Genomic DNA, 13,658 nt, shown 5'->3' with positions numbered 1-13,658 from the left:
TGCAGCTAACCATATTTTTGTGCATTTAGGATTGCAAAATAAATACTAATGACTTATGAACTTTTAAATGGAGAAAATGTTTCCCATATCTTTTGTTGTTGCCACCAAAATACTGTCAAACTTACAATCAAACTTTTCAGTATTTGCTGCAAATTCTGTCACTGGTTAGAAGATAGTCAAATTAAGCAGACGACAATATGAAGAGGTTGCGTGACATGCCCTAATTCTCAAAAATCATGAGCAAATCTATGCAAGGTAAAAGAAAATTCAACCCAGACCCGTGTTGCGGGTTTGGTACACTGTAAAGAAGTTCTCAGTTTGTTACATTAAGGATCTATTTCTACCTGATCTAGCCCTTAATGTATTTAGGTTGATTCGGTCATATTAAATCATATTTGTGACTTGATTAAAACCAGTTCATTGACTGGTTTTATTTATTCGGTTTCCTGTCAAAACATTTTTTTTTTTTCTTCAGTTTATTGTGTTGGGTTGCCAATTGATGTCCTATGTAAAATCTACATTCTGAAGCTAAACCAGTTTTAGACCGAGGATGAAGTGTTTGCTGGTTCATACATTGGATTATTGTGTAAAATTTAAGTCGAAAGACCAATGTTTTAAAAAAAACAAATATTATTCAGACAGATGGCATAAGGATATGCAATCACTAACTATCTCTTGTTGGGCATGCACACTTTATTCAGGAAAGGAGGAGAAAAATAAAAGCAACAAAACAATAATGAGAATGGAAATGGAAATGAAAGAAAGACTTCTCACAGAAGCCTGTGACTTTGTGTTCATGTCCCTCCCCCCTCCTTAACGGCTCTTGTCGCCTCTGGCGTTTCCCAGACTGCAAATATTGGGCCACAGGCCAACGATTCATATCTGCACCATCGTAGTAATACCCTTATGTAGTGTACAATACAAACATATTAATGCTGTGACAACATGTTATAGTGTTGCAGTCAAAAAAACGCTAAAAGTTGGTGCTGGAACTGTGGAAAAAGGAGCGAGATGCTGATGGTGTCTGTGACAGATGGTGTAATTCTGAAATGTTAGTAAACAGCACTTACACCGGTGCCACCTTTTCCCAGATTAACACAAATTGAAGAGGTGAGAAAGCAAATTTATTGGGACAGAACTCCCAGTCTTCATTTTAGCCAAGGAAATCCTGGTTCATAAAAACTGAACTCACTCTGGCCCAAATGGTGCTCACACCTCTTGAACGTTCTGCTGAGAAAATCCCTCATTTGGCATATTTTAGCAAAACAGTGACACTGAGAAAGACAAAATACAGTTGAAGACGGGTCCCATCGGCATTAACATGCCCAGATAGAATCTGCAGACTTTTTCACATTTTCCTCACAATGGATTTAAAGGTGAATTGTGTGATTTTTCGATGTGTCCTGAATGACGTATGTTGCAATTCTGTGGATGTGGATTCTGTGAGCTTCAGACTTTGCTTTCCGTGTTTCCTTTCTTGAAGCCAGCTCAACCCAACAGCAAGACACTTTGGCCTGTCACTGTTTAATCCCCTTAAAGATGCACCTCATGCAACACCTATTATCTGTTGCATTATCTTCGGGTCTGGTTCCGCTAATCAAGAACTGGACAGATTCTGGAACAGAATGGCAGAAGTTATTGAGTCTTTTTTTAACTGGGCACTTGTGGCCTTGTAGACTTTAAGAAAATAAACACTTTTTACTCTATCAAGCTTAATTTGTCAACTAACAATGGCCAAAATTTCAATACAATTTTTTTGATCCAACAAATGTAATTCCCACAACATCTCAAATTATGTAATTTGTTTGATGGCATTCTGTGGTGGAAATGACATTTTAAACATTTTTTAAATAAATTGTCTTAATAATAATATAATATAATATAATATACCATGGTCTATTCAAATACTCGATTCTGAATGGATAGAATGTGTGCATGAAAACCGTTTAATGCACAGGTAGTTCCAGTCAGTTTTAATCACTGTTCTATATTAATGCGCCTACTCTGCTCTCCTCTGTAATGAGACATTGCGAGAGTTTTTATGCCTCTGTTCAAACAGCCTCCGGACATGAATATATTCTCAGAGCTGGGATTAACCATCACATCACAAAACAACATCATCAAGTCACGCAGTGCTTTCTTTAAATCAACTGTGAAGTACTACTGGAAAACGGAAAAGACAACGGTGTTCATCAGCCCAATATTACTCACCCAAAGAGCCTGTGAGGAAAGTATGGTTTGACATTCAGCTGTTTTGCACAGGGGAAGAGAAGGTAACCAGGACCCATCAATTGCATCTTTCACTGTCCGGTAAGACGAGGCAAGACGATTTATATTGTAATATGAAAAACATAATCTAAAATTGCCGCCCTGCTCAACATGTGCCGCTTCAGCTAACAGCTAGAGGGCGCCCTACGATCACACATCGCTGACTAAAGCTCTGAATGGATGGAGACTGTTTTACAACATGCAGCCTTTTGCTGTTTTGTAATCGTGTTTTGCGATTTAATTCTTAATTCAATCAATCGTGCAGCCTTAATGGATACCATATGGATGTCTCAGAGGTCAAAGTCTACAGGTTTTTAGCGTTTCGGATGATTTTCTCCTAACAATCAATGACAGCTGTAACTAATCAATGCTGGCAAGTGACCATGGTATAAGTGGGATAATCCATGGCTAGGTGTGCGTTAAACAATTATGCACTTCACAGAGGCAACCTCCGCTTCGCGTCGGGTGGTTATTCGCCTCCACGTTGTGCATTAAAATCATTTAACGCACACCTAGCCATGGATTATCCCTTACATATGGAATATAATATAATATAATATAATATAATAATAATTGTATAGCTTGAATTTTGTGTATCCCAAATAAACTCATTTATGGTAAATGATAATAATTTTCTCACTTCTTGCATAATTTGAGAAAATAACTGCTTAAAAGAATATTCTGAGTTCAATACAAGTTAATCGATAGCATTTGTGGCATAATGTTGATTTCCCAAAAATTCATATTGACTTTTCTTAAAAAAATGCAAAAATCTGGTGTACAGTGAGGCACTTACAATGGAAGTGAATGGGGGCCAATCCGTAAATGTTAAAATACTCACTGTTTCAAAAGTGTAGCCACAAGACATAAACAATATGTGTGTTAACATGATTTTAGTGTGATAAAATCACTTACCTTTTCTTTGTAAAATTATATCCAATTATACAGCTTTGTTGCCATGACGATGTAACACCATAAACCCTAAAACCTTAAACCGACGATAATTATAATTTAAACAAATTTACAGCTCAAATAATACAAATAAGGCAATTAAGTGCTTTTATTAAATTATAAGCTTCACATTTCTGCCTTTAAACCCTCCAAAAATTGGCCCCATTCACTTCCATTGTAAGTGCCTCACTGTAACCTCAATTTTTGCTTCTTTTTTTTTTTTAAAGAAAAGTAGGGATGAAAAGGAAAGTCGAAATGTGTGGTAATCAACATTATTCCACAAATGCTGTCGATTGAGCTTAATTGTATAGAAAATTCCTTGAACTGGAAATGATACACCATAAATATAACAATATTATTTTCATTAAATAAAAATGTTTGGTTTACAAGTGATATTTTCTCTCTTTTTTTATATATATTTTTTCTGACTCTTTTGAAAACTTTTAAAATTGACTAATTAGTAGCAAAATTGTTGTTACACATATACAAAAATTGTAATGTAAAAATGTATATAAATCATTGTCACACAATAAATACTGAAATGGTTTATGTTTAGTTCTCCCTTTGTTTAGATCCTGTTTCATCACTGTTGACCAGAAATGTAATAATTAATGTTTTATGATGGATTTTCAAGTGTGGGTCTGGGACAAAGGTAAAACAATAAAATCTATACATAAATGGCATTTGAAAAGTAGCAAAAATAAACAATGCAGGCATGGTGCCAGGTGTCAAGATTAATTTAAACTAACCAGTTAATTTAGATGTTACCACATGAAGAACATTTTTAGGTTCCTCACAAAACAAATTTTGTGAAGGTAAGAAGAGGACAGTGCCAAACCATGGGTCCTTAATCTTTCCATATAATAAAGTGGAAGAGAAAACAGTAGAGATGTTCTAATAGAGCAAGAGTAAATGTCGTCCTATAAAAGAGAATGACAGGCAGGCTCCATAACAGCATACGATAAATGAAACTGTGCTGAGTAAAGGGATGCCACTAAACAAAGCACAGGTGTCAAACTGATTGTTCTCTGATTGATGAGTGTGTTGTGATAGTGACGTGTTTGGCAACTCTCTGGATTATCAGCACACATCAACACACAGAGGTATTAAAATATCGCTATTGCAAAGCAAATAGATGCCTCTCAGTTAGGACTGATATGAGCAGGCGGATGGCTTTTATTAATTAAAATTCATTATCTTTTTTAAGGTAAGTGGTTGCATGGAACTGATACATTTATGATATATATATTATGAGTTGAAAATGCTCATATCTTATTAGTTAAAATAGTTAATTTATGTTGAGTTAATCCAATGAAATCTAATTAACTTTTTACTTGATTACTATACATGAAGCTTTATGTAATGTTTAACTCAGCATTTCTTAATGCAACTTCTTTATGTTTTCAAAGAAAGTCCAGCTACTACTAAAATACCTAAAATAACCTAAAATAAAACAACATGATCGAACACAAGACAGCATGGGTAACACTAAACAGAACTATAAACACAACAACTATGGATGTACACGTAATGGACTAATCGAGTAATCATTCCGCACCAGCCAGTCGAATATTAAAAACACTACTTGAATAGCGCAAATCGATTTTCCTTTCTGCATTTGCCTGCCATGAGCAGAGCTGAGTTACACTGTTTTCCCTCCGAATCTGTCACTAAATCTGGCAGTTACAATTGAGTCCACTGGGGAGCGTTGTGGTTGTGTGTCGTCGAGGTGTTGCATGAGAGAAGATATCATGGTGTCTGTGCTTTTGAAAGTAAAGCCAAATGAGAGGTCACGTGACCCCATGCAAGGAGCAGACATGTATGCGACAAGCTCTGCGCACTTTGCTGAATTTTCGATTATTTTCATGTTATAAACTGGTGAATTTTGATACACCCAGTTACACATTTGCCCTTTGTTGGCAAAGAAGTCAAAATCCTTGGGCTCTGGAGATAGCAAAAGACACTTACGTGTTCAGGATGAAAGCCCCGACAGGCCTACAGACCGGGGACTCGATTTGGATGGCGTGGCGGGAGAAGGAATCCAGCGTCAGTTGTCCATCATGTCGGTGATGTTGACGAAGATTCTTGCTGACTTGGAGGATCTCGCTGTAATACATCGATCGATTACGGCGATGGAAATAAAATTCTCTGAGTTAGCTACAAGAGTGACTGATGTTGAAAAACGAATCGATTTTCTGGAATCTTCAGAGAGGGAATTAACCGCTAATCCGCCCGTGACCAAAGTTAACATCTCCTTGAAAAGCTTGAAGATCTTGAGAATAGAAACCGCAGGAATAACATTAAAATTGTTGGAATTCCTGAGTATGAGGAGGGCAGAGATATGGTGAAATTCCTAGACGAGTTTTTCCCGAGTCTGCTCGACATAACAGGCCACAAGTTGGAAATCAAGTGAGCTCACAGAGTCCCAGCTCACAGATCTGCTGAGGGAGACAGGCCCAGATCGATTCTGGCCAGATGTCTGAGATCATCCGATAAAGATCTTGTGTTGCGCCAGGCGAGGAGCAGAGGGAAGCTTTCTTGGAAGAACCATAATATTTTCTTGTTCCCGGACTTTGCGAGTTCGACAAGAGAGAAACGCGATCGGTTCAAGGAATGTAAGAAACTCTTACATCAGAAAAAGATCTCGTTTGCTCTGATGTTTCCAGCAAAACTGAGAATAGAAACGAAGGTCGGTCGCAAAGTATTTACATGTTCAAATCTGGCAATGTCTTTTATTGAATCAGTGTCTGAGTAAACCATTGGATGTTTCTCATGTGAGTGGGCCTGACTCGCTGTACTTACTCTTGAGGAAGCTGGCCGAAATTTTAGGTTTTTTGCGTTGGCTCCGCCTAGCGGCTGGAGCTTGTTTTGTGAATAACACTTTCCTTAAAGAAACTTTTGCATTTAAGTTCCCGGACAGATTGAGAGTGGACACTACGGATGACCGCAAAATATCTACATGCTCACACAAAGGATGTCTTTTATAAAGTTGATGGATTGTGTAAGTCATGGTATATACTTTTATGCGGCCTCCGAGTGAATTGACTCGACTATCCAGGGAACCGGGATGCCGGTTTTGTTTCCTTTTGTGTTGGCTCCGCCTAGCGGCTGGAGCTTGTTCTATTGAATAACACTCCTTTGCAACAGCTGTGGATTAATCTGTTCGTTCTTCGTGCTTACTCCTCCTGCTGGCTGTAGTTTGTTTTGTTGAGTTTTTTAGAATGAATACGTCATCCGTTGAACTCTTAACAGCTGGCTCACTGAACATTTGTTTGTCTGACCGAGGAATCTGATCGGTTTTCTATCAGCTAGAATTTGTTTTGTGGAAGTTCACACCTTTGAGACAGTTCTGTGAATTAATCTACATGTCCTTTGTGTTCATTCTTCCTATTGACTGGGTTTATTTTACAATGTATTTTCTGTTATGTAATTTTGCCTCACAAATTTGTGAGGCAAAATTGAGCAATCCGATGGCAAAGTTGTCGTGGGGACTCGTGGGCGTTCATGGACCTTTTGAGTTTAGAGGGATTGTCGATAGTTGGCGCTGTCGTGCGCGGGGTTAATGCGCACATCTTTCTTTTTTCTGTTTGTTTTGTTCGGGGGTTGATTGTTTCACTAATGGGGAATGTGGTCTGTATCATTTTGTTTTTGACACACAGTTTATTTATTTTTTTATTATATCAAAATGTCAAATGTTAATATGAGTGGATTGTCTCTCTCCACATGGAATGTGAATGGGTTGGGGCACCCCATTAAAAGAAGGAAGGTTATTTCTTTTCTTAAACGTAAGAAATATGATATAGTGTTTCTTCAAGAAACACATCTCTCCCTGCAGGAAGCTGAAAAATTTGGGAAGATATGGGGTGGGCATGTTTTCTTTAGTGCTGGCTCAAGTAAGAGCAAGGGAGTCATTATATTGATTAACAAACATCTACAATTCAAATGTCTCAAACAGATTAAAGATAAATTAGGAAGAGTAATTATTGTGTTAGTTGAAATTCAAGGGCAAAGGTTGATTTTGGCTAATATTTACGCACCTAACGTTGATGATCAGGGCTTTTTTATAGATCTTGAAGGGATGTTGCAAGTCACTGGCACCCCTCATGATATAATATTGGGAGGAGACTTTAATCTTTTGATGGACTCAGTCCTTGATCATAGTGAAGCAAAAGTCTGTAAACCCCCTAGAGCAACATTGACGCTTCACAGGATGTGTAAAAACTCAGTCTTACGGATATTTGGAAGACTATACATTTTTTTCAGTCCATAAGATTTATTCTAGAATAGATTTTTTAATTTGATATCCAAATCCCTCATTTCATCTGTTGTTGATTGCTCAATTGGAAATATCTTAGTCTCAGATCATGCCCTGGTGAGTTTAAAGGTGTTGCCATATACAGAGAAAAAGAAATCATATAGTTGGCGCCTTAATGTGTCCCTTTTGCAAAATCCTGATTTCCAACAAATGTTAAAGACTGAAATCAGTGTTTATATGGAGACCAACTGGTCCTCAGTATCCTCTGTGGGCGTGGCTTGGGAGGCACTTAAGGCAGTTCTTAGGGGTCGGATCATACAGTATGCCTCATTCATTAAAATATCCAAGGCACAAGAACTTGTGGAGTTGGAAGGGAATATTAAAAGTGCCGAGGCAGAGCTGAAGCACCGAATGTCGTCTGATGGCCTCAGAGAACTGACCCGATTGAAATACAGATATAATACTATTTTGTCACGGAAAGTGGAGTTTTGGTTATTCAGGGCAAGACAGTTATACTTTGAGTCAGGGGACAAAGCAGGGAAGCTTTTGGTTAGATATATAAAGCAGAGAGAGTCTCTTTCTATGATTCCCTCAGTGAAATCTGCTTGTGGTTATATATTTACCTCGGCTATTGATATTAATAATGCCTTTAAAGAGTTCTATTTTAATCTCTATAGTTCCAGGTCTTCATCCACTGATGAAGATATTAGGAACTTTGTGGAACCATTAGATCTTCCTAAACTGACAACTGAGCAAAAAAACTCTTGATTCTGAGATAAACTTGGAGGAGCTTGACGAGGTAATTAAAGCCTTGCCTACAGGCAAGTCTCCGGGGCCTGACAGCTTTTCCTCTGAGTTTTTCAAATCTTTTGCTACAGAACTGGCTCCACTTTTGTTAGAAGTTTATACTGATTCATTAAAGAATGGAAAGCTTCCGCCAACCATGACACAAGCCCGGATCAGTCTGATTTTAAAAAAGGACAAAGATCCAAGCGAGTGTAAAAGTTACCGCCCAATTTCCCTGATCCAGTTAGATGTAAAAATGTTGTCCAAAATTCTGGCTAATCGATTAAGTAAAGTTATGACATCACTTATACATATAGATCAGGTGGGATTTATACGGGGCTGCAGCTCTTCTGATAACATCAGGCGGCTCATCGATATTATGTGGTCAGTAGCGAATGATCAATCTCCGGTTGCTGCCATCTCTCTTGACGCCGAAAAGGCATTTGATATGCTAGAATGGGATTATCTTTTTAAGATTTTGGAAATGTATGGGTTCGGGAGTACATTTATTGGTTGGATTAAGTTACTTTATAGACACCCTGTAGCAGCGGTACAAACAAATGGGTTAATTTCAGATTATTTTACTTTGGATAGGGGCACCCAGCTGGGTTGCCCTCTTTCCCCATTATTGTTCTGTCTTGCCCTGGAACAATTAGCAGCCGCGATAAGAAAAGAGGATAATTTTCCAGGGGTGACGGCGGGAGGTGTGGCACATAAGCTTCTGCTTTATGCAGATGATATTTTGTTATTCGTCTCCGACCCCACTAGATCTATGCCTTGCCTCCACAGAATTATTAACTCCTTTTCCAAATTCTCAGGATACAAAGTCAATTGGTCTAAATCCGAAGCTTTGGCTTTGACAGCGTACTGTCCAGTAACGGCCTTCCAGCCGGGCGCCTTGCAGTGGCCCAAACAGGGAATTAAGTATTATTCCCAGCAAATTTGTCTGATTTAGTCAGAGTTAATTTTGATCCCTTAATAAAAAGGTTTTCGAACGATGTGGGCAGGTGGGCTTCGTTACACTTATCGATGATTGGGAAGGTTAATGTTATTAAAATGAATTGTATTCCAAAATTCAACTACCTGCTACAGTCTCTCCCTGTAGATGTCCCCCTCTCTTATTTCAAGCAATTTGATAGTATCGCGAAGTCCTTCATTTGGAATGGTAAACGTCCCAGGTTAAATTTCAGTAAATTACATAGGCCGATTGACAAAGGTGGATTAGGCCTACCCAAGATTTTGTTTTATTATTATGCATTCAGTCTTAGACATTTGGTTCATTGGTCGCTTCCACCTGAGAGAGCTCCTCCCTGGTTTTGTATTGAAAAGGAAGTTCTTGCCCCTATCACGCCACTGCAAAGCCTTTCGATTAAACTAGCTGGAGAGGTTAAGTCGCACCCCGTTATTTTGCATTTGCCCTCGATATGGACAAAAGTGTCCAGAGTGTTTAATTCTGATATTTATTTAAACCTAGCTTCGAGCATACGGCTGAACCCTAAACTATGTATTAATAAGTCCCCTTTCTGTTGGTCAGATTGGATTGTGAGGGGGGTTAATATGCTTGGTGACCTGTATGAGGGTGGAGTATTGAGATCTTTTGAAAATTTGATTCAACATTTTGGGATTCCCAGATCTCAATTTTATAAGTATTTACAGTTGCGCCACCTGCTCTGCTCTGTTTTTGGAAGTGGCATACACCCCCCTAGAGCAGCAGATACTCTGGAAGTGGTGATCGCTGCTTTTGGGAAGGGTCATGAGGCATCAGTGTATTACTCCCTGTTAATTCAGAGTATGAGGGATGGAGCTTTAAATTCTCTCAAAAGATTATGGGAGGAAGATTTAAATTTGTTATTGGAGGAGGGAGAGTGGGCTAGGATCCTAAAAAGCATCAGGTCTGCATCTAGAGATGCAAGGGTTCACCTCACGCAATTTAAGATTTTACCCCCTCTAGATTGTACAGGATCGGTCTTAAAGATTCACCCACCTGCTGGCGATGCCAGTCAGAAGACGGGGACATAACCCATGTTTTTTGGAGTTGTATTAAAATTCAGGAATTTTGGTTGAGGATCCAGCATTTTGTGTGTGATGTACTGGACACTCAGTTTTCATTTTGCCCCAGACTTTGTATTTTGGGTGATGGAGGGGTCCTGAATATAGGAGATATGGATATGAAAAGCTGGGTACTAACCAGCGTGATGATTGGCAGACAGCTAATCCTTAGGGTTTGGAAGTCAACTGATGCACCCTCATTTCGTGAGTGGTGCACCGAGTTGGGTAAAGTGGCAGCTTTCGAAGAGATGACTTCCAGACGGCAGGGGAACCTGTCGAGTTATGGCAGAAAATGGGGCAGTTATTTGTCTCATTTGGAGAGGTCCTAGTGGGGAGCAGTGGAGGGAGACAATTTTATTTATTTATTTTTATTTTTTCTTCTTCTTTCACTATATGTTGAACTTTGTCTTTTTTTTTTTTTATGTACTATTTGTGTGTCTGTTTATATGTGGGTATTTACTTTATATTTGTGCGGGTGGGTGGGGGGGGGGGGGTGTTATAAAGGGTTTTAAGTTGATTCCTAATGTATAATTTTGTGGTTAAATTTATTCTTGTCTGTCTTGGAATCAATAAAAAATGTTAATAACAAAAAAGAAAGTAAAGCCGAATGTGAAAATACTTGTAATATTTATATTCTTATTGAATTTTACTCTATTAGTATACAATTATTGTTGGAGTTATGCAAACCAACTGATGAGGATCTGCTTTACTGTTGGGGGAAAAAAATGCAAAATGGTGCGAGAAACTCATAAGACCAGTATGTATGCGTGTTAAATCCTTGAACACCGACAGAGCGCATTTTATAAAAAGCAAACTTTCACCACTTGTTTTTCTGAATAATAACATGTGAAATGGTAAAAATGTGATAGCCTTTATGTAGACTCAAGGGCTTATGTAGATAGTTTATGTATGTGCATTACCCTCATGCCATCAGTATTGGTTTCTATGTAAGCTCCGGGTGAGTCCAGAGGTTTTTTACTGTTATTCTTTCATCTTTTCCCTCCCATTTTTCTAATGCGTATTGTTCATTTCATTTTTCCCCCAAAAGGAAAGCATAGTTTAAGCAAAGTTATCTTATTTTGAAATAGTTTTTGGTAACATTTGTGAATAAAATTAAATTTCATGTTTCATGTACGTGTCATACTTGTTATTTTTTATGTATATTTTAATTTACGAGTAATTGAGTAATTGTTTTTTGTGGATTAGAGTACTTGACAACAAAATTACTATAAAGTGCCCATCGCTAACAACTACAACCCTTATTAATTACCAACAACAACTATTTACTCTCCACCTAAGCCCCCATACTTCCCGGGCCTACATAATTAAAAATCTGGGTACTAGAGCCTATGGCCCCTCCCTCCAAACAAAGCTCAGCTGAAAAAAAAACAATCTAATTGACTTTAAATAATTCAAACAATTTAGTTAAAAACTCAGAGAATACATTTAAAAACAATGACATTTTATAGCACAATTTACTAATGGCCCCCAAAAAACAAAAAACAAATTCAGAATGTGGATGTAATATAACAATGAGAAAAAAAAAAAAAAAAAGGTTTGTCACTATGTTTTGTCAAATGTATTGTCATGCTACGACACTACTTTGCTAGTAGCATTGCTACTTTTAGTTAGTTACTCCACAATACTGATAGTGACTTGTTTAAATCAATAATTCAGGCTCATTAAACACTTAGCTTTAGTATTCCGTAAAATGGTCTGAAGTTCCTCCCTTACATCTGGCACAACAATGCAAAACCCCTGACTTTGTGTCTGAAGTTAGGTGTGGCACAAGAATCACACAGCTCTGACAGCTCCGATAAAGCCATTTCCACCATTCTCAAAATCATTAGCATTCTTTCAGTCAACTGAGGAGCTGGCTCCCACACCCACAAAATCCCACCATCCGAACCCAGACACACTGCCATATTGTGAAAAGGAGATCCATCATCGCGCTCTAACGGGAATCCCTTAAAACACGCCTCATTCTTCTGCTCGGGCTGCTTGCTCACAGACAGTACTGCATTGGAGGTGGGGGGTGCTAGGGTCATACTGTCCTGGGAAAGTTAAGTTCTCCATTTAAATCAACAAACGATGTGGCCTTCTGCCGAGTATATGAATGTGCCCGGTGGCAGATGGCAGTGTTCCATACCCATAGACTCATGCAAGCCCTAATCCCCAGGGGATCATGCATTCCCGGGTCATCAGTTGTTCACATCAAGGAGAAAAAAGAGGGGAGAGCGAGCGTGCGCGCGCGAGAGAGAATGGGACAAGGCAAAGAGAGGGGAACTCTTGTTCTCCCCCTCCCAAAGTGAACAAATAAATTTCAGGCCACTTCAGCAGAGACGTAAGCCTGGAAAAGGCCTGATTAGGTGTCTGTCTCATTAGTCTGGGGATATTGGAAAGCCTCATGAATAACGATGCCATCTAATTATAAAAGGCAGACAGTGCACTTCAGTGGAAGTTTTAGTACAGTGGTTCTCAACTGGTTTTGCTTCAGGAATCAAAAAATGCTTATTGCAGTATCAGAACTGTTTATTGTATGAAAGTAAACAAAAATGTCCAATCAAACATTGAAATGCATTAACATTACCATGAATGGCATAGGACAAAAATATGAAAATCAACCTGGTCTCATGACAAGTTCTTTTCTTTTTTTTTCTCCCCAATTCGGAATGCCCAATTCCCAGTGGCTCTAAGTCCTCGTGGTGGCGTAGTGACTCGCTTCAAACCGGGTGGCAGAGGACGAATCTCAGTTGCCTCCACATCTTAGACTGTCAACCCATGTATCTTATCACGTGGCTTGTTGAGCGCGTTACCGTGTCTCACCGAGAGCGAACCACATTATAGCGACCACGAGGGGGTTACCCCATGTGACTCTACCCTCATTAGCAACTGGCCAATTTGATTGCTTAGGAGAACTGGCTGGAGTCACTCAGCACGCCCTAGATTCTAACTCACGATTCCAGGGGTGGTAGTCAGTGTCAATACTTGCTGAGCTACCCAGACCCCCTCATGACAAGTTTTTAAAGTAGAACAATATATCGAAATCGTACAAGTTGGCTCATTCAACTTTTACTCCCATAGAGAAAAATAAACAAACCAACAAATTATGTTATTACGAGTTTAACCCCTAACCCTAGCTTAAACCTAACCATAAAGTCTAACCCCTTACCCAAAGTGCAATCCTAATCATGATTTTATAGGAAAATAACATTTGTGTCCCACGGAAGAAAGAGAAACATCTGAGTTTTGAACAAGCATTCATACAATTTTCCATAAGAATCCCAAACCAAAACCTAACCATGAAGCCTAACCCCATACCCAAACCATAAACCTTCCCATATGGTGA

This window comes from Myxocyprinus asiaticus, chromosome 23, assembly GCF_019703515.2.
Source record: "Myxocyprinus asiaticus isolate MX2 ecotype Aquarium Trade chromosome 23, UBuf_Myxa_2, whole genome shotgun sequence".
Classification (NCBI taxonomy): domain Eukaryota; kingdom Metazoa; phylum Chordata; class Actinopteri; order Cypriniformes; family Catostomidae; genus Myxocyprinus; species Myxocyprinus asiaticus.
The sequence above is the reverse complement of the archived record's forward strand: the minus strand, read 5'-3'. Positions refer to the sequence as shown.